Below are 23,664 nucleotides of genomic sequence, written 5' to 3'. Positions count from 1 at the left end.
GTTCCGAGACCGGGAGCCAGTGCAGCCTCCTCCCAGCAGAGGAAACTGGCTACCCATAAGATATACCTGTAACTAGTCGTACTGCAGTATACTGCAGAACCTGTAGCCGATTAAGATAAGAAGGCTGGGCGAGAAGTGTACCATTACAATAATCAAGACTGCCATTGATTGTGGCTGCAATGACTGGAGCATAATAACTAGAAGGGATGTAGCGATGTACCACCTTAGGTTGCTTGTGCTTAAAGAAGCCAGCGCTACAAATGTCACTAACCTCTGCCTCTGGCGACAGTGATGATGTGAGTTTAATACTGAGGTTTTTTACCACTTGAACTGGGATGGGGACCACACCGCGCCTAACAAATGTGTGTTTGAAGTGTCAATACCATGGCCAAGCCTGGCCACCCTATGAGTAAAATGCGCCCCACAAAGCTTCCTGATCAGATCTAAACACTTGTCAGCGCACTAGCCTGGTCGTAGGTGAGCCACACAGCCATGGTACCCAAGGCCACACTCAAGGTGGATCAAGTTATTTATTGCGCTCTGAGGCAGAAAAAGTAAGTTTTCAAAAAGTTTTCCACATTTTCCAATTAATTTCAGAATGGCCCCAGGTTTTCTTACCGTATAATAAGGCCGCCCTAGCATTTCCTCTGTACACCTTCATAGTCTGTAGTGTAGGTCTGCCATCAAAGCCTACAGAGGAAATCAGTCACACCACTCATCTTTTTAGAGGCGCCTTGTTCTTCATGGTTTGGGGCCCCCGATCCATGTCTACTCAATCTACTTTCCAGATAATTTGACTTTGCCGGCTGCAAGGTCCAGGTCGAGTCTTCTATGCTGAGTGGGATGCCATGCCATAGACGTGACTTTGGCAGTATTCATTATCGATCCCCTCAAACAAACTTTTTCAAGTGCTTTCTGGGGACCAGCTCCTTAATGTAGAGCAAAAACAATAGGGCGAGGTCTCCCCTTTAACGCACCACGCCCCACCGAAGGAGCTTGCTCTCCCCTACGGCCCATCTAACCACTGCATATGTATTATACACGCTGGTACGCTCATTGATATCAAAATATTCCAGAGAAGGTCAAAGGTGGTTTTTAAATCAATAACAACCATGTATACAACCTCTCCTCTTAGTTTAGTGTGTTTTTTCATTAAAAAAGGCATTGTCCACCATGCTAATTCCTTACTTTGAAGCCAGCTTGGAAATTCGAAATAATATCCCATAAACCCAATATTCCTGACCTTCTAAGAGTAGGTTTCCCTGTGGGTTTGCAGTTTCGCTAATATGTGAAATAGGACCAGAACTCCCTGGTACAGATCTCAAGCTTTTTTTATATCACACTTTTATGAAATGGGACGATCTCAACTTCAGGGAGCTTTATATAATTAAAGTGTGTATTGAAGTATGTGACAAGATGATAGAATAACAACTTTTCCATGCGACCTTTGGACGAAGAGTTGATGCGTGCCCAGAGGGCCAAAAATAGGTCCGTCCTACCCAGCTGAGTAAGGATAAAGATGCCACTCGATAAGGACAGACATTTTCGTGCTACCTTGCCTGAAGTGGATATCCAAGGAATTACTCTGGCATCTAGTGTCTCCCATCGGTAAAGAGATTCCTGCATGGTAAAAATGGGCAGGAAAGGGAACCTATGTTGGAGACGGGTAGTAAAGCGGGGCCATCAGTATCTGTGCCAACACCATGTACTCAGAAGGGGACCGGTGTTAGTGTCCAAGAGCTCTAGGGAGAGGAGCCAGAAGCAGCCATTTAATGAAATGAAGAGAAAACCTGAGCAGCAGGAAGATCTACAAAGAGGGGAGACTAGTCCACTGAATTGGTAACAAGTGATTATTTTGACGTCATCATTTCATCTGAAATTAACCTGAATACAAGTAATTTTACCCTGCATCAACTTGGCAACAAAATGCCCATTTGTAGAAATTGGCCGATAATTGCTGCGGTCTAGAGTGACCAGATTCCTTGCTCTTCACCCTTCAAACAAATGTCACGCCCTTCTACCCAATGTAGCACAGTTGGGCTAGATAAACCTGGCTTTGTTAACAATAGGTGGTAAGTCGACAATGGGGTTTACATTTGTAGCGCAAAATACATTTTAAGCAAGGTGGTAGCAATGCGTTGCAAAGGCAAACCCAACTGCTTGCCTCTCGAAGCCCAGTTTGTCACCAAACCATATTTTCTTTATAGGCATCAAGATGTTACTTTTGTGTAAAAATTGCGAAAGTATGTTTTTGGTGCGAAAGTACAGAGGTGGTGCAAGGAAAGGAGGCCTCAGTAACACCTCAACTCCCAAGGACCGTTCAAGGGTTTTTTCTTGTAAGGGGTGCTAAAGGCCGTCTCCCTCGGTCTCTCCCTCTGTCTGATGCAGACAGCTAGACTCTCCCTAATCGAGTCATCCCTACTCCCCAGTCTCCCTCCCTTTCCTGGCCCAGCTCCTCCTGCTCCTCCTCCTCCTCCTCCTCTAAAGTCACCTGAACAATCCCTCACCTTCCCGTTTTCTTGCACCAGCTTCATTTCCAGCCCCACCCCCCACGTTGGTCCTTCCTCGTTGGTTCCCAAGGCCAATCGTGCCTGCTATTTCCAATCGGAAAGCTGGTACAGGTATAGCACATAAAAAGGTGACCCTTTTCTGCCACGCAGGTCTGCCGGACCTGGTCCGTGGAGGCCTTTGTTGAACAATGTTCCAATTCATGTCAGGGAGCCAGGGCGTGGCTGGATTCCAGGTAAGCGGTTTGTTGAAGTTTGTTTCAGGCAACCACGCCAGTCTCTCGCTACACGTGTTGGTGTCGTCTGATGATGTATAGTGTTCCTTGTTACTGCGTATGGGTGCTACCATGCTGCATAGCGCTGCTCTCGCTCCCCAGTTCTATTAGGGTTCTCTGGAAAGGCCATAACTGGCTGGAGGCTCTGATGAGCTATCATGTTGCTGGTGATCCGCTGGGAATGCTGGTAGATGTAGTTGCCTGAAATGATAAGAGAGAGACTGGCCAGCATCTTCATTCAGAGGTGTGGAGGGATTAAGTGTGTGCCTACGCATTGCCAGTGCAGCAGGGACACAGCCTGGTTGAAAAATGATTAAAAAAAATTGGTAAGGCAGGCGCTCTGTTACCAGTCATTAGCTTCTCCTCCTTCATTTCTTTTTCAGCTGTGGCAAGTTAATTGACTCTGAGGATTCTGGTACTTGTATTTTCCGCACTTGATTTTACTGGCAGGTGACTGAAAACAACTCCCTCCATAGCACACATTTCCCCCTTGATGGGGGAGGGGGAAAGCCATGGTTGTGGCTCTCCACTGTAAGGCATGATGGCCCTGCTGCTGCCTTTGAGCCTGGGACTCCTGGAACAATGTTTAAAAATAACACTGTTGGCATAGCGGTAAGAACGGCAGTGTCCTCACACTAACGGGGACAGTGCCTGGACCAAATATGGCACAGCAGTGGTGACCTGGGCAGCCCCCACAGCAACAAAGCCACAGAGTAAATCAGAAGGTGAAATAGGATGCCCCTCGTGTATCCTATCCTGAAGATTGTAACATGCAGGAAACCCAAACTAATGTGATCTCCATGACATCAGCAAAGCAGGTGATATCATCACACCAGGAGTGTCTGGATAGAGCGAGGCATGATAAGGAAAAGCAACTCTCTAAGGACTTAGGATCGAGTTGTTTGGAGCCTAGAGGAAGCCTCAATGAAATGTCCTCAAATGGTAGCAGCTTGGACCTACAAAATCTTAAGTAACCAGCTCTTATAGCAGGAAATGGGATGTCGCAGGGTCAAGAACCAAATCGGGGGAAGCCCTCCCCTCAAGCTACAAGCTGGCAATGTCAGTGCGCGTGACTGATACTTCAGTTCTTACTTTACTACTTGGTCCGGCAGCCACGCACCGGTACAGCAGACCGCTCTCAGGCCAGGAACTCCTCTTATCTGGGACTGGTCTGCTCATTCTAAAAGAGGGGAAATGGACAGAGGAGAGGAGTGCAGGCCGCAGAACAGGGGTGAGTCTACTCAGAGAAGGTGCATACATTAAGGTGCTATTTGGGTGATCAGGACCTAGACCTGGTTCTGGGTCCGCAGCACAGGCACCAGAAAACTGTTGAAGTGGGAGGCATGCCAAAATGGGGGAGACCCCAGTCAGAGCCACAGTTTTGGACTAGGGAGTCAAAGGACCCGTTGCGGGTGCGTTATGTACACAGACGGACTGGGTCCCCCCTCTGGTAAGAACAGGTAGGTTACACTGAAAAATGGGAACACAATGAAGGTAATAAAGCCTTTGTAGAAACCAGGCATTGATTTATTACAGGAAGAGGAGTAAACTCATTGCCAGCAGGATAAATTAGACACACTGGATTAGCTAGGCACACCCACTGGCATGGCGCCCGGGGCCTGGGGCGTACCCTTGGATGCAAGGGGGAAGATGGGACCCCGAGGGACAAAGAGATGGGTTGGAGGGGGAGTTGGAGATGGGGGCCGGTAGAGATGGTAAAGGGGCAAAAACAGAGAGAGGGGCAGGCACAGGGAGAGAGCGACACAGGGAGACAGACACATGGAAATACAAGGGGTCAGGTGGGGGAGCAGGCAGGCCAGGAGCCCTACTGGTGGAAATATATATCAGGCTGAGGAGGGAAAGAGGGGAAGGCTGGAGACCAAGACAAGGGTACCTGTGGAAGGGGCCTCCTGAGCTCTGCTGCCCCCTGTCAGCACAGCACCACCAGCAACCAAGAAGAAGAGCTCCCTGTTCTCTCTCTCCGCGGGTCTTCTATAAGGCTGTCGCTCCCACCCAGGAATACGCGCGGTTGCCAGGGATACATTTTTGTGTGTTGTCTCCAGGTAAGGGGAGACTGGGCAACTGGTGTGTTTGCTTGCTCAGGGCATGTTTTGTTTGGTTTCATAGGGAGATGGTATGCAGGGCTGAACACGCATTTTCAGGTATTCTGTGTGATTCCCAGGTCAGGGGCAGGACACTTGGGGGCCCCAGGGGAGGTTAATGGTGTGGTTTCCAGGGGAGGGGAGATCAGGCAACAGGTGTGTTTGGCTGTTGCAATTTTCTTTGTGGTTTCCAGAGGAGAGGAGATAAGCACCTTTTCAAGTAATTACAAGGTGGAGGAGTTTTAGAGCCTACCCCCACCTATTTCCACAATGGACACAACAGTGTAACTCCTTTTGCAGGATTCAGAAAGGCTTCATGCCAAGACAAAGTGGAGATTAATTATAGGGTGGGGTGAGAGGGAGGAAGAGTTGAAAGGGGTCGCAGGTTGCAGCTGAGCAGCGGGTAGAACTGGTTCTTGGAGTGATCATGGCTTGGGGCCCCAACACCACCGCACAGTGCAGGGGTCAGAGGCGAAAATACATTTGGGAAAAATAAATCACCCGTGGACAATGAAGTTGTGCAATACATTGAATACAGTGGGGAAATTAAGTCATGTACTAGATCACAAATGAAAAGTGACATAGAAACGGCCATTTCCACACTCTGGATACTGACAGGCAGGTAGTCTGCATAGTAATTAATCGCAATAGGTCAGGGATACTTAGTTTTGAAACAAAGAGAGCAATGGGTCGTGAAATATCACTAGGGGGCTTTGGAGAAGGAAAAGGGAGACAGAACCACAATTTTCTGTCTGCTGTATGAGTTCTTGGTGCTTGACAGGGTCGAGTCGCTTTCAGGGTGCTTTGCAGCTTCTGAGACAGAGTTCAAGATGCGAGACAGCTGGGGTATCAGTTGCCAGGAAGTTCGGAGAGTGGCGCTAGACGGACGGCTGCAGGCTGGCCTACACGCTAGCACGGGGACCAGGAGTCATTTTCTCAGTGCTGGCCGGTGGTTCTGAAGCACTGGTCGAGGTGTCTCGGATTACGTTAGCGACTGCAGTGTAACAGTCAGTTGCAGCTCAAGGGGCTCACCTGGCTCAAAATGTCCTTTAAGGCGGACGTCGGTAGATGCTTGTCGATGCACTCCTCCTAGCTTCTTCACTGTGCTTGTGTCGCCCTGTAAGGCAGACTGCCAAAAGCTGAGCCAGTGTTGCAGGCAGCTTCCTTGTCCTTGGTTTGGTTTAACGACTCGCTTGCACTTCCCACCTAGGAAGGTTGTTGCACAGCATAGCAGGGCACACTGTGTGCTGGCTGGTGTTAGGCAGAAACCTGTGCAGTTCCCTTGGGGACCACTGCAAAAGATTTAGGACTACAGGTGTTGGCAGTAAACCCACTTGGTAGCAGTCTGTACCACCCAGATTTACCTGGTAGCTGTGGCTGAGCAGTCAGACTTCCCTCAAGAAGAGTTAGGCAGTATATAAAGTATACACAATAGGCACTCAGACACAATAGCACAAGCAAACACTGACCAGAGCTTTCGTATCAAGGTATATAATTATTTATTTAAAAACACACTTATTGAAACACTCCAGCACTATTATTGTAAATCACTCTAAACACAGTTACTATTATTATCTATACATCCCTTATTCCTTATCAGACAAGTCTTAGTTTACACCACTTATTTCCAGACAGAGGTGAGCGCTTAACTATAGATGGCACTCCAATAAGTTAACGAAAAAAGGGAGGGAAAAAGGCAGAATGAAGGAATATACACCACACTTATACTTAGGAACTCTTAAGCAAGGCAGGAAAGTCAAAAGTTACTTGTGAGCCAAAGTCCATAGGCCGGGCCCACTCTTGGAGAGAGCAGGGCACAAATGCACCCAAGATCACACAATGACAACAGGCTTAAAAAGTCTTGCAGGGAGTTCAGAAAGGTTTTAGTTAGGCTCAGAAAAGTTTAGCCAGGGTGTCCCAGGCTAACCCAGGGTCGAAAGCCGGGGGCTAAATCTACCCCGTACAGTCGGTTGCAAGGGAAGCCAGGCAGAACACGGTACCTCATGTGGAAAGGATCCTCCAGCGGGGGCAGTTGTTCCTGGCAGCGGGTGCAAGTCGCAGCGTCGTCCAGAGGAAGAGAAGATCTCGACGTGGAGGAAAGATGAAGGTCGTTGCACTGCCAGGGAAGAAACCTGCCGCGGAGTTTTCTGGGTAAAAGGTACTACCCTTTGATTCGCGGTAGTGGTAAAACGTGGTATCCCGGTTGCCGGGGTGCTTGGCACAGGCAAGGCAGACACGAGATGCTCCAGGAAGCGAAAAAGGAAGCAGACTGGTTATCCCCACCAGTCGAAGGAAGAAGACTCTCCGGGCTGGAGATCTCCTCTGTCGTCGGGAAAAGTGGTGAGACGGTTCAGCAGGGCTCCACCGGTGGTGTTGTCGTAGCAGGTCGGCTCAGCTTCTCCCTCGTCGGATTCTTAGGTGGTGTGGCGACTTCTAAAGTTCCATTCCCCAAAGCCCTGCTTTTATGCAGAAAACCCCCATTCACTCAGCCTAGCTGTCACTCAAACATGCTAAGTGGTGAGCCGGTTGGCTGACCACTTGGGCCAATCAGGACGGAGTGCGACTTGAGTTGCCTCGGCAACTCAGTCCAGGGTGCCTAAATCCCCCTCCCCCCTCCTAAGTACCCCAGACAGAGTGGCACTACTTTGGAGGGCTTCTGTGGAGAAGCCCGCCAAAAAAGTGGAACAAAGGGCTCAACTTGGGTTGGAGTCACAGAAGCGAACACAAACGCCATTTTAGAACCGAGTTCTGGCACAAAATACCAACCGGAGAATTAATATTAAATAAATAAACCGGCGGTATGTTCGAGGCTGTAGGAATTAAATAATTAAAGTTGGTAGCCTCAAACAGTGGGAAATCCCATAGAGATATATTTGCGGTCGAATATAAAAAGTAGTATCCACTGCCACCAGCCAAAACTCGATCAGGGGGTACGGAGACGTGCCCCCTTGACTAACAGACCCCGAGGCAATCGAATTGCCCCGGCCAGTACGTCCACAATATGATGGTTTGTACTGGTTCTGTTCAGAATTTGAGACTAGTAAATTCAATGGTGACTTTACATGCCCTGGGGGACAGTAGTCAGTCCCAGGGTATGGAGTCTATACTGGGGGGTCACTATGACACCCCTGTGTTACTGCACTGAGGGTGCTGTGTAACCGACATCACAAAAACACATGAAGCCCTATGGAGTAAAAGACCCCATAGCCCATTAAACACATCTCGAGTCAAGAAACACACTCAAATCATGCCCATGAGTGAGGGTAAAAGAGTCTCGCTCTTGGCAGGAGAAAAAAATAAACCCCAAAAATCCAGCAAAGCTGCTGGGGGACTCACTAGGTTAGGAAAGTCAGCCTAAACAGAGAATTCTCCCTAACAGCTGAGTACCGGTTCTGGAGCTGCTGGAGGGTCCTCTGGATTCAGTATCTCCCTCTGTTCCCTCGGAGATGTTAAGGGGAGGGATCTTGCTTCCCTCTTGGAGGTCCTGGCCTTCCTTCACTGGCGGGAGATCTAATGCAGTCTGTACCTTCAGCCAGGGTCCAATGATGAGTTGTTCAATCTGCTTCTGATGAAGCCTTCAGATGATCTGCCAAAAGAGGGGGGATCAGCCCTCTTTTAAAGCCAAATGGACCAGAAGGATTGGTGTAGGCTAAGCCTACCTTAATGAACCAATTGTCGGTCCCCACCAACAATCTCCTGTATGCATGAGGGAGGTATAACCAGAATGCTTTGCAACAGAAAAGGTAAAGGAGTCGAAACATGTAGTATTAAGTCCCACCCATCTTCCTGTCTGTTGTGCATCAAAGGTTCTCTCTGGTTAATGGAGCACTGCGGTCCTGATTAAAGTGGCAGGTCTCCATTGAAGCTGCAGCGAGACCAGACTTTCTGGCTCCACCAATCCACATACTCATACCTTCTAAATGGGGTCCCCCTGCAGGAATGACTACTGTAAACACATAGTCCCAGACATGACCTTACATTGTCAATCGATGGTGGGAGCTGGCATCAGGTTGACACAGTGCATATGAAAGGGTTTTGGGGTTTCCCATCTCCTTTGTTGGCCTCTGCAGCCAGGTCTCATGTGGGCCTATTTGAATTAAATTATCATTAGTATGTGAATGCTGCCACCAGCTACAGTGTTCCACAAAAGGACAGGGTACATCCATGGAGCCTTTGTTAGTTAATTAGGCTGACATGGCATTTGGAACGTGTGGCCCTCCCCCTTGTAAGATGACATGGTGTACTCCTGACTGTCATATCCCAACTAAATATGACAGGGGGACTGCGCCTGTAGGCTGTGTCCACCTAGATTACATGGATCTATGTTTGTCGTGCGTTGAGCATAGGAAAATGTGTGCAGATTAGCCCCACACATTTTCCAAAGGTTGATCTACCATCATTCAATTTCATTCAAAATTTCAAAAAAGCCTAGGCGAGCACACACACCGTGCGGATTGTTTAATTCCGCACAGCTGCAGCCACAGGATCAAAGACCAGCGCCCCCAGGGACCTCTGGTCGAGGCTTGTGCAGCTGTTTGGTCAGAAAGCAGGTGTGGTGGCCATTCCAAGCCACCGGTTCTCGTGGAGGAGGCTCTGGTACCCCTACTGAAGGGGGACAAACATGACTGAAACATGACAAGATGCTGCACAGAGGCTTGGGCTTAACTGGGAAGGGGAGGCTGGTCAAGTTCACAAGGGCCAACCACGGACAGCCAGGTACCCAGACCAGATGGGGCAGGAGTGACCTGAGTATGCCAGACTGTACGTGGGTCATAATGTGATACAGACAATGATAGTAATATACACAATCCATAACAATGACAAATCAATGCATCTAATGCAGACAGGAATATTCCACACTATCGGCCTAAACATTATGCATACCAAGCTACAGGCAAATACATGTGTAGACACAGTGTGCCCGCCATTCGTTTGTAAGACGGGCATTTCCACACCTGCAAATACACTTGCATCTTTTAGGTGATTTGCCTCCTTGAACTAGGATGCGAATTTGAGAATGTTCACTCGTTTTCCCCCGATATTGTCATATTGGGTTTTTTGAATTAGTTGGAAGAGTTTCTACTGCAGTGTTTCTTCTAGAATTATAACTCTCGGTAAAGGTGGAATCTAAATGGCTGAGATCATAGTCTGAAATGGTTGTTAAATTAGCGCATGGCTTGCGTCTATGGCCGTTTCGAACATAAACAATTTTCTGGCTCTGTTTCCCTGCCTTTCGTTTTTTGGCAAATCATCCATTTAACTATAAATACATGATAACATTTCAGGTCCCATTGAGTGCAATACTATGTAAATTTGGAATGCAAATTGAATTACAGATAAACAATATATGCATTGCAATGAGTAATTGGTTTTGTGTTTTATTTTCATGAGACTTTATAAATGTTATAACCAAAGCTACTTGCAAGTTCTATGTCCTACTCATGTAATGTATATTTTCTGTGTCACTGATATTCTGTGAAGTTTGCACAGAATACATTAGGATGCATTTGGATATACCCGCAAAAACAAAGAGGTTATGGCTGGAAGGTTTAGACTGAATCTTAACCACTGGCATTGCTCGGGGCAACCCTCCAGACCATCGTTCTTCGCCTGCCAAGCCATTACAGAAGGGGAAAGACCATATGCAAATCAGGCTTGGCCCCACCCCAAAAGGGGCAGTCCAGCCCGAACTGCTAGGTCACAGTATACCCAGACGTGGGTCCTGTGCCTGCTGGGCCTAGAGACCCAAGCTACTCCTCACTGATGAGCCCCAACAAGGGCGAAACATGTTTGGGGATGCTTATGGTCTCATGCAGAGGGGATGTGGCCTAGCAGTTCGGGCTGGACTGCCCCTTTTGGGGTGGGGCCAAGCCTGATTTGCAAATGGTCTTTCCCCTTCTGTAATGGCTTGGCAGGCGAAGAACGGTGGTCTGGAGGGTGCCCAGAGCAATGCCAGTGGTTAAGATTCATTCAAAACCTTCCAGCCATCACCTCTTTATTTTTGCTTTGTCACCCCGAGTGGGACGGGTATGCCCAGACGTGGGTCCCGTGCCTGCTGGGCCTAGAGACCCAAGCTACTCCTCACTGATGAGCCCCAACAAGGGTGAAACATGTTTGGGGATGCTTGTGGTCTCGTGCAGAAGGGATGTGACCTAGCAGTTCGGGCTGGACTGCCCCTTTTGGGGTGGGGCCAAGCCTAATTTGCATATGGTCTTCCCCTTCTGTAATGGCTTGGCAGGTGAAGAACGGTGGTCTGGAGGGTTGCCCAGAGCAATGCCAGTGGTTAAGATTCATTCTAAACCTTCCAGCCATCACATCTTTATTTTGCTTTGGATATACCTGTACACTGCTCCCTGCTGGTTGGGGGTTTGTGTCTTATAATGTGGTTTATTCAAAGGCCGGTTCAATGCAATAGTTTTTTTTTTTTTACCACCGCTTGGCATAGTGCCAATCCTCCCGAAGGCCTGTAAGCCACCTGTGACTTGTCTGTGTTGGCTATTGTCTGTTTTTATTACTGGATTGTTGTAAGCAGCATACAGAATAATATGGAATGGGGATTATCTCACTCTCTTTAACAGGATTATTGTCTTTTAGGTGATAACCAACTACATTATTCATAAACCCCATTCAGCTCAATTCACTGTGTGTTGGCGGAATGAAAGCTGCACACCAATGTGCCCCCAGGCACGACAAATACTGCGAACACACCGCTGCGCCCTGAACGTGTGCATTTCATGTTATTTGGTAGTGGACGTGATTCTACGCCATCTCTCACTTAGAAAGATGTTGCTCTACCTTTTACATAGCACATGCACCTCAATTGGGCCACCAATGAGCACTAGACGCATGAAAGCACGGCAACCAAAAACGTAAAGGATATTAAGAAGGGGGTCAATCTCGTGGTGTCCTGGTCGAGGGACAACTCACCACTGAAGATCCTACCTCGCCATGGGAGCGCTCATGTGGACCACACGAGCATCTCTCCTGCCTTGCTCCTGCGCCTGGAGAACCTAGCGCTGCAAGGTGGCTCATTGGCGCTATATCCCCTGCAAAATATATCCTGATCATCAAGGCAGTGACTTGACCCTTTCGCGTATTTTTGGTAACCCTGTTCAGGGCGGGCTGCGTTGAGTGAGAAACACAGCTGAGAAAAGTTAGCATGGGGGAAGAGTATATTGGTGTATTTGTGTGCAAGTCTGAATGCCGATTATAAAAGATTAATCTTTACACCTTTCCTCAATTTCGGGCTGTATGGTCCAGTTGCAGGTAACACAGAAGTGTTCCATAGGGCACAGCCGTGCACATAAAATCATCTCCCACTGAACTCACTTGTATTTTATTGGGTAGATAAAAGTTTGAGGAAGAGCAGAGTTGTCCTGCTGGCTGAGAAAGCTGCAAAAAGCGAGGTGAGTAGCTGGGGAGTATGCACCAGACAGCGTAGCCTCAATGTGGGATAACTGTTTCATAGTGAGCCAGTGCAGGGCCTTCAACACCAGGATGATGTGGCGAGAACCAACTAAGATAGTAGTGTTGTGAGCTGCCTAGTCGACAGGTTGGTTCCTTCTGATGTGAAAACGCAGATACTCCTCATGCAGCAGTGTGGCGTGAAGGAGATTGCACTAATCCCACTCACTTACTGCTGGGATTAGGATGTGAGAATCCCAGCTCTGGTTGACTCCTATGGATTCACGCCGTCATTTGTTTCAGCAGTCTACTACTGGGCTCTGAAAGGCAGCTCCTGGTTAGGCTTTTCTCGTTCTCTTCCTTGACAAACTGTACTCCGGTAGTAAGGCATCGGGCGTTAGATCAGGCACGTTCGCTTGGGAATGCTTTAAATCTATAGGTGCTCATCTCAGCAGGAGAAGACCTAGAACATCAGTGTTCTAGAGCACCAAGTGTTTTATGCTGCCCTCTAAGCCTCGATCCCAATTTCTTTCTAGGTTCAGCTTGTCGGCTATTAATGGCTATATCAGAGCAGTATTCCATTTGCTATAACCTGAGAGCTCTCGCTCTTCTGTTTTTTGCACGCACAGCATCAGTAGGCCTCTGATAATGGTTCCAAATTGTACCCTCACCCTTATGAGATTGATCATGTACAACAGACTATACACCGATATCTCAGTCCGAACCCAACTTGAGCATGTCTTCAGTCCGCCGTTGTGTATCGCAGCACAGCACCAAGCAGCTCCAGGAGAACTATCTTACGTGGAAGTACTCTTGAGACCGGTTGAAGATCCAGCATATCTTCCTCCCAACTCTTTGGATAGTTATTCATCAGTACTGTCTGATCTGCACATTCCCCTGGCCTCGTATCAGCTGGATGATCTTCATGAGCATGTGGCTAATTTGAAGCCATTGAACAACAATACAACACAATACAACAAGAAAGTGTTGTCTCACATTCCAGCAGCCAAGAGTTCAGCTCCTCTTCTGTGTTGGTGAAGCCAAAGGTGCCTTCAGTTAGCAAAGTTGGCGCACACTTCTGCAACTGTGTTCAATTAATTACTAAAACATCCCAAATGTAATGGATGGAAAACTTTAACTCAATCATGCTAGTCTTTTACCTGGGCAGTATTTCATGCAATCATTTTTTGACCGGATTGCTATTCCGTGAGGCGGCGAACTATAAGCAGGAATTCTCTTGGTCTCACTCCGAAAGGGACCGACGACCAGCCAAAACTGCTAGGTCTCATGCTTTGGAACAGAAGCACGCGGACCATGCTGGCGGGACAATTTCTGGATGCCGATGGTTTCTCCTTGTGCGTAATGGCACAGACATGCCGAAAAGTCATGGAATGGGAAAGCATCATGAGGAATTACCAGTGGTTATGACCGGTCCAAGGCTTTCCTTCAGAAAGGTGGCACACTTGTCGGTTCATACCCTAAAATTAAGCAAATCCTTCCACACAAAATAGTGACCGACAGGCATGTGTCTGCCCCTGGTTGCCTCCTGCACCATTGCATTGATGTGTTCAGGCCAGAGGAACCCGCGCTGCGTACCATACTTAGGAGCTCCTCGATTTCCTCTCAAGAGGGCCTGGAAGATTTCAAAAGGACATGTTTAATGTAGGGTAATCGCAGAGCACACAAAGTTTGTGTTGCAACAAAAATACATGTTTTTAAAATGACAAGAATGGCTGTGTTTACTCACTCAATCCTTCTACTGTCAAATTCAGGAAGTAGGGCAGAGGGTACCCCGCCAGTTCTGAGTCCACTTTCCGGCCAGCCCTGGTTTCCTTGGCTTTCGGACTTCCATAGCCCAGCTCCATTCTCCTGACTGGGTCTGTAGTGCCTCCCGTGGCCACTGGGCGGCGGGGGACTTGTCTGCCCGTGGCTTTGTTCTCTCCTTTAAGAACCCCCCCCCCTCTGGTGGTCCCTTCATGTTCCCTCCCAACGAGATTGCAGACCTGCCGCAGGCCCTTCGACGTCACTGTCTTTACGGTAAGTATTATTTAAATGGTAGCCCTCCGGGCACACATTAGATGCGCTTTTATGGGAGCCCTGCTCAAGGGAGCACAGGAAATGGCGGCCTCCCCATCATCCAAGGCAATTGCGTGCCTGGAAATGTCCTGGTTATTTGCATAATGGCTTCTCAAGACATTAGAATTGACAGGGCCAGTGATCCAGTGCAAGATTTTCTAATAAGCCTCCATTCTCGCCCCCTCCACCTCCACCCCTCTAAGGTCCTACAGATTATTACAAAAGGTGTGTCAATATAACCATATTTTTTTCAAAATGGAATGTACTGTGGTCTGGAAGGTTTGCCCGGTTCCACCAGCCTTCCTGCTAGCCTCGATAGTGGCCTGCAGGATCGCCGACGGTCAAAATGCTGCAACGCAAACCTCTTTAAAGCTAGCTATCCCTTGTAGATGTAGTGTTTTTGTTTAATCTAAGAAAGACCAAAAAGGTCTTTCTTTAATTTACTCGAAAACAGCACTCTTACTAAAACGCTCGAGGGTGGCACAAAAAGTATGCAGAACACAGCCTGCTTCTAACCCCTCTGAAGCGGTCCAAACTAATATGCAACTCAAATGTAATTATGTTTATAAAGAATGATCAGTTACATCAATGTTAGCTACATTCAAAACTTTCTGACAGCAGGTTGCACACACATTTCTGCAGCGAGGGGTTAACCTGCTGGGCTATCGAGCATCCCGGCAGTACAGGGCTTGCCCGCCCACGTGCCATAGATCTGTCAGCTCTAAGAGGATGGAAAATAAAAACCTTTCGGGATATTAACACATGGCCTTTTGGGTTACACCCAGTGGCCACATGTTTAAATCTATAGGTCCTGTGCCCCACTTCATCTCACCATAACATTGACAACCCCTTCCCCACTTTGGTCCTCTTGCACTAACTACCCTTTTCTCAAAATCCAAGATACACAACTCTGAGCTGCCTTTGTGTATCGAGGTTTATTAGCTATGGACCAAAAATGTTACAATGTATATTTAAAAACAGTGGATGAACATATAGCCCTGAAACCTTTTCTCTAAACGCTTTTGTCTAGCTATTACAATAATGTAACATCATAAAAAGGGTCACGGAGTTCTAATCAGCATAAACCTTGTGTTTGTTATGAGTGAATAGTGTAAACACCCTGCTCTAATGCTCACCATAAAGAGGAAAACGCTTGATTGTACTCCTCAATATGACCCATCGCACAGCCTGACATGTTTCGTTCCTTATCGCATATTGGGCCTTCTTCAGGGGTGAGGAAGAATAAAAAAGGATGGCATGGAGAATATCTAATCTATCTGTGGTAGCAAATCTCCTGAAACTTGCACCCCTCTCTAAGCCGAGTGTCTACTAAGGTTGACCTTTGTGCACAAAGGGAGTTGTCCAATAAATGGGCCTGTATGGACCAAAGTGGGTCAATCATAGGGTGGTGGCCGCTACTTTGCTTACACTGCTGAACCTCATGATCCAAGGGCGACCTTGGAAATTGTGGCTGATCCTACTAGGAATGATCAAGCGGGAGCAAATGCTTTCGCTTCTGTTGTCTGAAGCTCTTTAAGGAAATTTTGTCTGCAAGATCTTCATGTTGTAAGCCTTCTTAGGCGAACTTGCGTGTTGTTGAGAGTTTTGCAAAAATGGGTTGGTCGGTAATGAATGACTTTCCTCCGCAAGCCACAGCTCCATAACCAAAGCGATCATAAATTCATGTGATTCAAATCAAGACTTGCTCTGCGGGCCTGGGTTACGGTATAATGTGAGGGGGTGCTCCCTTAGTGATCCACATTGGTTCCCAGTGGGGCTACGCTTCTGAGGCAGTAACATGCAACTCCAACCAGGGAGGACAGAGGGGGTGGCCAAAACCAGAGCATAAGTTCCAAGACTGCGAGAACCCCTCTCCTCAAAAGCCCCAGCTGCCAGGGCTGCGGCTAGCGATAGTTCACTGTACTCACTGCCGCATTGACTTTAACGAAGCAAATCCCCGGCGGAACAGTAAAACCAGGGGTAGAAATGTCAAGTTGCAAGCTACTAGCCGGGCATAATGTTACTTGCCCCATCAGTTCTCCATGTGAATACAGCACACCGGTTCTTACTTGCCAAGAGTTCTTGCTGATGGCTGGTGCACATTTTGAGGATTGGAAAACCCATCCTACGGAGGCTCGCTCTGCTCCCTTCCGGTGTTCAGAGTGCAGGCGTGGGTGTCTGCAAATAGAACACCTGTGATGCCAGGCTTGCCCACCACTATCTTGCCCATCAATATGGTGGCTCTATGCGCTGAGGTCACACACCACACTGCCGCAGCCAGTCGGTCCGTGTTTGAGCCCCACCTGAGAAGCAACAACTGTCTCCAGGGCCTGTATATTTGCCAGTGCTCCAAGCAAGGCCTGTGAACATGGCCCTCCGATGGCAGGGTCCTGGCTGGGAGTAGCTGAGAGCAGTTCAATCTTAGTCCTGCGCAGTCCCTCCATGAGCTCCTACGGATGCCGGAAGCTACTGTCAATACTCATTCAGTATGTCGCATGCCCTAAATGCATTTTCACCCCATGTGTAAAAAAAAAAACAAGGGCTCATGATATGCACTGTTTCTTTCCAAAGCCGCCTCCATTTTGGTTTTGTATGGCGCCCTGTATCTCCCCCTGTTCTTTAGGGCAGTGATGGAGTATACGAGAAGTCTTTACACTTCGATAGACACAATCCATTTGTTAAATATTCTAATAGTTATATGTGATACTACCAACAACAATTGCAGAGTGGTAAATTTCATCGCAGGCATAACACTGAAAAACACCAATTTCTTTTTTGTTTTTTTTAATTTGGGGGTGTCCCCCCAAAGCCCGTGTTTTTTTTAACCTTTTAATGCCACTTCACCCCGACCCATTTTAACCCCTTACCCCACTACCCTTTATTTTTATTATTAATGTTTAAACTGTTTTTCGGTGTTATGGTCCGCTCTGAAATGTACCACTCTGTTTTGTTTGCAATAAAATGACTGGATACCTTTAATAACTCACTTCTGTCCATTATAGGGCTCAAGTTGAGGGTACACGCGGGGGACGGAGTTCACCCACTTTATTCAGAGTTTGGACTCGGTCCCCCTGCCCCCCTCCCCCAGCTAAAATGAATTAATTAATTAAAGCCGACCTCGGGGATCGAACGCAGTCGTCAGGTTTGTATGCTTGACACTTCACCACTATACTATATAACCTGATGAAAAATAACAAACAACTAAAGGTGAAATGTCGCATTTTGGTACTGCAAGTCCCAGGGAAAACATTTGTACTACACTATTAGAATTAAATATCCTCTCTTGGTTTTGTGTGTGTGTGTTGATTTTATGAAAGGCAAATGCTGTTTGTCCTGTGCAATTTGGGTGGATATGCAATTTAATGAAATGTGTATATTTCACCTTTATATGTTAATTTTTGGCGACGTCACATCCCATTGTGTTTGTTGATGTGTCCCCCCACTTTAATGTTTAGGGCTTGACACTGGCTTGCATTATAGTATAAACCTCCCGCGGGTTTCAAATGCACCAACTAGTACACGCTTGGGAGGTGGCCTGATCATTACACAAGGGAAGCTATGCTGCCTTTGGCCTCTTCAGTAACATCCATTCGCAGTGACCCCAAGTGTTAATGAGTTAGAAGAAATCCATTGGCTGCAAATGGCAGTGCTGTGAATTCCAAGAGCTTACAAGGGTACTCTTGAAATTCCAGCCCTCAAAATTAACTTTCACCCAAAGTTCCCGAACACATGCAAGTGAAGAGACTTTGACAAGCCGCTGCCTTTTTCTTTGCCAGCCTACTGTGGTGCATGGATGTTCTACTTATCACGCCAATGTTCCTGTATGAAGGCTACTGTTCTGACCCGGTGACCTTTCATTGCGCAGCGTTAGTCCCCATCTTGAATGGTTCTCCAGAGTGGCGAGTTGAAGGAACTCCCCGCACCTTTGAGGGGAGCTCGACCCAGAGGAGTGGGTTGACTTGGCTGCTACCAGATGTGAGCCCAAATGGTGGTTAGAGAGGGCCTCACAGTAGCTGGCCACCCTCTCGGAACGAGGGTGCTAGATTCATTTCCTGAGACCATGTTGCTACTTTCAGCCGCTGCTGCTACAGCAACCTGCATTCCCCAGCAGCCCATGGACTGAGAGGCGATTTGCTTGCGTCACGCCTAGGGCACAGTGTTTCTAACATACATCAAGGGTCCAATAGAGGAGGTAACTTTCTTCCCGTGGCAAACGTAGCCTGTCACTGATCCGAAGGATTTCAGTGCTCAGAACATCTCATACAGGAACAAGTGTGCCATCAACCGGAAACACCTCCCAAGATACGAGGAATGTAGCGGAACCGCCAAACACAATCCAGGGACTTTCAAGATGACACCACAGATGCTTCTAAAATCTTAGAATCCAACCCTAATAAAAGCCATTACTGCATGAACCAATCACTGACTGTAACCAACAATCTGATAATGAAGTATTTAATTCTCATAAGAGGAATAGCCAATCTCCGGAGAGAATACAAGAGCAATGAATAGAGGGGGAACCAATCAGAGTCAGCCTTGGAAAACACACCACAACCTCATGGGTATAAATGGGGCTGGGAACTTTGTGTCTTGGACCCGGATGAAGCAGGCGTACCTGCTAATGCTACCTCTGTGCAAGGGGAGGCTGCTGAAGAGAGAAGACTGGATGGACTACTGCTTGGAGGAAGGCAGTACAAGCCAGGGGAGACTGGAAGGAGAGGTGGAGAGTAGCCAAGTCCTGTAAGAGCCAAAGACTTTCCACCAGCGATCCCCTAAAGGACTGAGGCCTGTGGCAGGATGGCCAGAGAATTGCAGCTGCATGAAAAGGGGTTGAAAGGGTTCCATGTAATAATGTCGCTAAAAGAATCTCGCCATGCAAAAATCTCGCCGAAAAATGGCCGTTTTTTGTGGCAACATTATTGTATGGTACATGCGGGGGACACCCCCGCAACCCCCAAACTTTATTTTTTCTTTTTTTTTAAAACATTTTTTTTTTGCCCCTGTCCCCATATATATGGTCACCCAAATAATATCGCCACGACATTTTTGCGGCGATATTCTTTACGGCGACCATATATATGGCGATATAATTACCTGATGCCGTTGAAATGAGGGGGGAGAAATGCCAATTAACCCACGTTCCTGTGGGGACATGTTGTGACTCCTGAGAAGTAGGTTTGAGCAACCAAAGATTCAGGAGAGACCTCCTGAGGACCCCTAAGACACAAGAGAGGAGAAGTCTGAAAGTGAAAATTTCAACGCCCTGGAGAGGCTTACCCAGAAAGGTCCTGGGACATGTGGTGAGATTGGGGGGGCTGTAGGACATTCTAGACTCTCTAACCCCTGAAGGAACCCTCCCAGGAACAGTTGTTTGCTTTGGCTCCGCGTAGCATTGGCCTTTAGGGTTATTGGGCTCCTGTGTTGGCCAAACCTTGCAGCATTTGTTTATTTGCTTAGGGGAGCTTGGAGGCAAAGGATTCATTAAGATTAGGAGTCAGACTTGTCTTTTGGCCGTATTCTTTGGACCCTCCCCTACAAAAGGAGTAAGGAATTTGTTTTGGACATTCATGTTTTATCACAAGGGGAGCCTCCTGGAGCACTACGGAATCGCCTTTTAGTTGTACCCATCTTGACGCATTCTTATCGTATTCAGAAATCCCTCTTTAAATGTAGAGGTCCTCCCCCCACCCACCCACCCAAGTACTGTTTGGTGTTGATCAATCCTGAATCCTCAGACCTATTTTTAAACTAAATAAAGATAATGCTGGAACCATACTTTGTGTATATGTTACATCATCGCCACATAACCCCCACCCCCATATCCGTCAGTTGTCTCTGTCTGCATTCTTGTCTGCACCATGCCAGCATTGATTCTGTGTAGGCTATGCCTTCTCCACACTTCTTCCATGAACCCTTTCTTTTGGCCTTAGTTTTGCTCAATTATACTGATCTGCATCCGCCATCTTACTGTATTCTTCTGAGATTTCCCCCTTCGAGGGGATTGTGTCCTCCAACGTATTCCACATCTTTGACAGTGATTACCACAGCTGTGCTGCTTCGGAAAACTTTTTCGCCGCAGGCGTCCTGCGTCGATGACGTTGATACGCTCCCTCGAGGATCTACTCCGATGGTCAACGTCACCGGATGTTATATGTAGGACGCACGACACCCGTAGCATCAGTTCAGTTTTTTCCGCGAACGTGTTCGCTCTGGAATCTCGGCGTGCCTTGGTTCTCCTTGCGGAGCGGAAGAAGTTGTCGGTAGGTAGGGTTTCCAAATCCTGTAAGTCGAAATCCGCTGGACTTTTGACCAACGATTCCAGGGGCGACTCTCCATGTCGGCGTAAGTCCAGGGGGTCTTGTTCTAGGAGTGGGTCCCGCCATAAATCTGCCTTTTCGAGGCATTCGCGGAAGCGCCGTCACCGGTCGCCTTCCTCGTCAGAGGACTCCACCAGATGGCGGGTGGCTTGTCCCACGAAACACTTGTCGCTGGCCGAATGGGATGAATTCCGCCGGCATATGATGGCGATTTTCGAATCGCTGGGCACCGTTCCGGCTGCGTCTTTGAGAGAAGCCGGCAAGGAACGCACTAGAGCCACCGCTGGCACGCCTTTGGGCTCGGGTGGTCGGCGCAATCATAGGGAACCGTCGCGGTCCCGATCGGACAAGGATGATCGCCACCGTGCCCGCTCCAGGTCCCGGTCCTCAACGCCGTCGAGACCGTTGGAGCCTGTGAGGCCTTCCAAGAAGGCATCAATGCCATCTGCACGATGAGGGATTTGCTCGAGGCTCCAGCTCTGAGAAAGTCGTCGACACCATCGGCGCCAAGGCCGTCGAAGGACATGCTTGAGGCTCCGGCCTCGAAGCCGTTGTCGAAGTCGTCGGCGCCTCGGTCGACATTGACGCCTCTTCCATAGGAGCCCTCGATGCCTTTTGAGGAAAATTTGCCGGAAGTGCCCTGGAGAGCTGTGGAAGCTCTGAGAAAGGCGCTCAGGAAGTCTGTGCGGCCTAAGTTTGACCCATACTCTGTTCCTCCTCCCAGGGGGGACTTGTTCCAACCCTTGGAGTACATTTCAGAGGTGGAGGAAGGGTCTGATGAAGAGGGGGTTGTTCCTCGTGAGGTTCCTGATGACCTGTTGTCAGTCATAGCCAACTGGAAGACCTTCGTCAATCTTTACATGATGCCAGTGGTCTTGATACCTCCCCGGAGGTCGAGTTTGGCAGGCCTGAGCCTGGTACACATTCTGACTCCTCGTACAGGCACCTCATGTCGAGGATGACAGAGTATCTGGGTGGTCTGTTCCACCTGTGGATTTTCTGCAGGATGACCTGACAGATATATTGGACCAAGGTCCACCCACTGACCCGGTGTTGCCATTTCATATGGCCTTACAAAGAAGGGTGGCAGCGCCTTGGACTGCTCCGGAGAGTCTCCCAGCAGTAAATAAGTTGTTGACGAAAAAATACTGCCCAGCTAGTGGTGACCCCTGCTACTTGTCTATACACCCTATTCCGGAGAGTTTGGTGGTGCAGGCGGCTATGGCCCCAGCAAAGCAGGCTGCGTACCCTACAATCCCTCCTGATAGGGGACGACAAGCGCTTTGATGGTTGGGTGATGAAGGTATTGTCTTCTGGGGGGTATGGCTTTAAAGGCAGCCAACTCTGTTTGTGCCCTTGCAAGATTCACACACACTCTGTGGAATTGTGTGTCGCTGGCGGCTGAACATATTCCCGAAGGGGAGGAACGGGTTAGTTTTCTTGCCCTCGTTCAGGATGGCAAGGATGCCATGTATGAAACCGTTCAGTCGGGTCTGGACGTGGCAGACTGTCAGCCGGTCCATGGCGAGAGCACCGTGATGCGCAGGTTTGCGTGATTGCGGAAGTCGGGGTTTGCTCCAGATGTACAGTCCCGGCTTCTCAACATGCCCTTTGATGGTGTCCATCTTTTTGGCAGCAAAGCTGACGAGAGCCTTGAGAGGTTGCAGACCTCCAAAGCTGCAGCGAAGTCCTTGAGCGCTGCAGTGTGTCCGGTCAAAGGATCGAATCAAAAGCATTGAATGACCTTTTTATCGAATCCAAAAGGGCTGAAAAAAAAGGGTCAATTTTTTTTTAATTATTTATATATTTAAGTTTAGTGTACAAAAAAGGTTATTTACAAAAAGAAAACGGGGGTTTGGGGGGGGGATTCAACAACCCTGTTTTTCGGTCCGTTTGGTGTCGAAAAAAAGGCATTCAAGCCTTTTGTTTTCAAACCTTTAACCTACAACCGCGCTGCAGTACGTCAACCTTCGCTTTTTTGTCCAAGGGGACGGCAATGGAGAGGAGGTTCCTTTCGATACTGCTCTTCCTTTGGTAGATCGAGGAGAGCTGCCAGTCAAAGGGGCCTCCGTAGGAGTACCAGAGGTGGAAAGCAAGGTACTCTAGGTGCCAAAGCCGCTCAGGCAGTTGCCTCCTTGCCCTCAGGCACTGCCGCAGCCGCTTCTGCTCAGTCATGAGACCACGTCCCATGGTTCACCGGTTGGGTGAGGGCTAGCGCAGCATCTTGTAGAATGGCGAGCCATTACTTCAGATGTGTGGGTTCTGGAGATCATAGCCCACGGCTACTGTCTTCCTTTCTGGCAGAGGTCTCGCGGCAATCCACCGGGGAAGCTTTCTTTGAAGCGTCCGGATCCGTTCCTTGCACAGGAAAACCTATCCCTGCTAGAGAAAGGTGCCATAGAACTGTTACCTGTAGCAGAGAGGAACAAGGGATGGTATTCCCCATATTTATTGATCCCGAAAAAAGACGGAGGATTGAGACCCATCATGGACTTGCGTGGTTTGAACAAGCTCCTCAGGAAGGACAAGTTCAAGATGGTAACTCTTTCTCAAGTCCTCCAGGCCCTTCAACTTCAGGATTGGTTGGTGTCTCTCGACCTCAAGGATGCTTACTTTCATGTGCCGATTCATCCCAAGCACAGGAAGTACCTGAGGTTCGCGGCTGGCGACTCGCATTTTCAGTTTCGGGTCCTGCCGTTCGGATTGACCTCTGCCCCAAGGGTCTTCACCAAGCTGATGGTGGTGGTGGCAGCGCATCTCAGGAAAGTGGGGATTCACGTCTACCTCTACCTGGACGATTGGTTGATATGGGCGCACTCTCCCGAGCAAGTCCTGTATCATCTGTACGTCACCTGCCACTCCCTTCACAAGGTGGACTTCTCCCTCAACTTAAAGTCTCATGTAACACCTACCCAGCGGCTCCAGTACATCGCAGCAGTGCTAGACACATCCCTGGGGCAGTGTTCGCCTCCCCAGGTGAGGG

At 48.4% G+C, this 23,664-nt stretch overlaps 1 protein-coding gene across 6 annotated transcripts in view; it reads left to right on the top strand.

Moving 5' to 3' along the window:
- The window catches only part of RAPH1 (Ras association (RalGDS/AF-6) and pleckstrin homology domains 1), a 509,976-nt gene that overhangs the window by 382,163 nt on the left and 104,149 nt on the right, over positions 1-23,664 (top strand). The gene's annotated exons all lie outside the window — the stretch shown is intronic.

This window comes from Ambystoma mexicanum, chromosome 9 (assembly GCF_040938575.1).
Source record: "Ambystoma mexicanum isolate Mex_15411 chromosome 9, UKY_AmexF1_1, whole genome shotgun sequence".
NCBI classification, from domain to species: Eukaryota; Metazoa; Chordata; class Amphibia; order Caudata; family Ambystomatidae; genus Ambystoma; species Ambystoma mexicanum.
The sequence above is the reverse complement of the archived record's forward strand: the minus strand, read 5'-3'. Positions and strand labels throughout refer to the sequence as shown.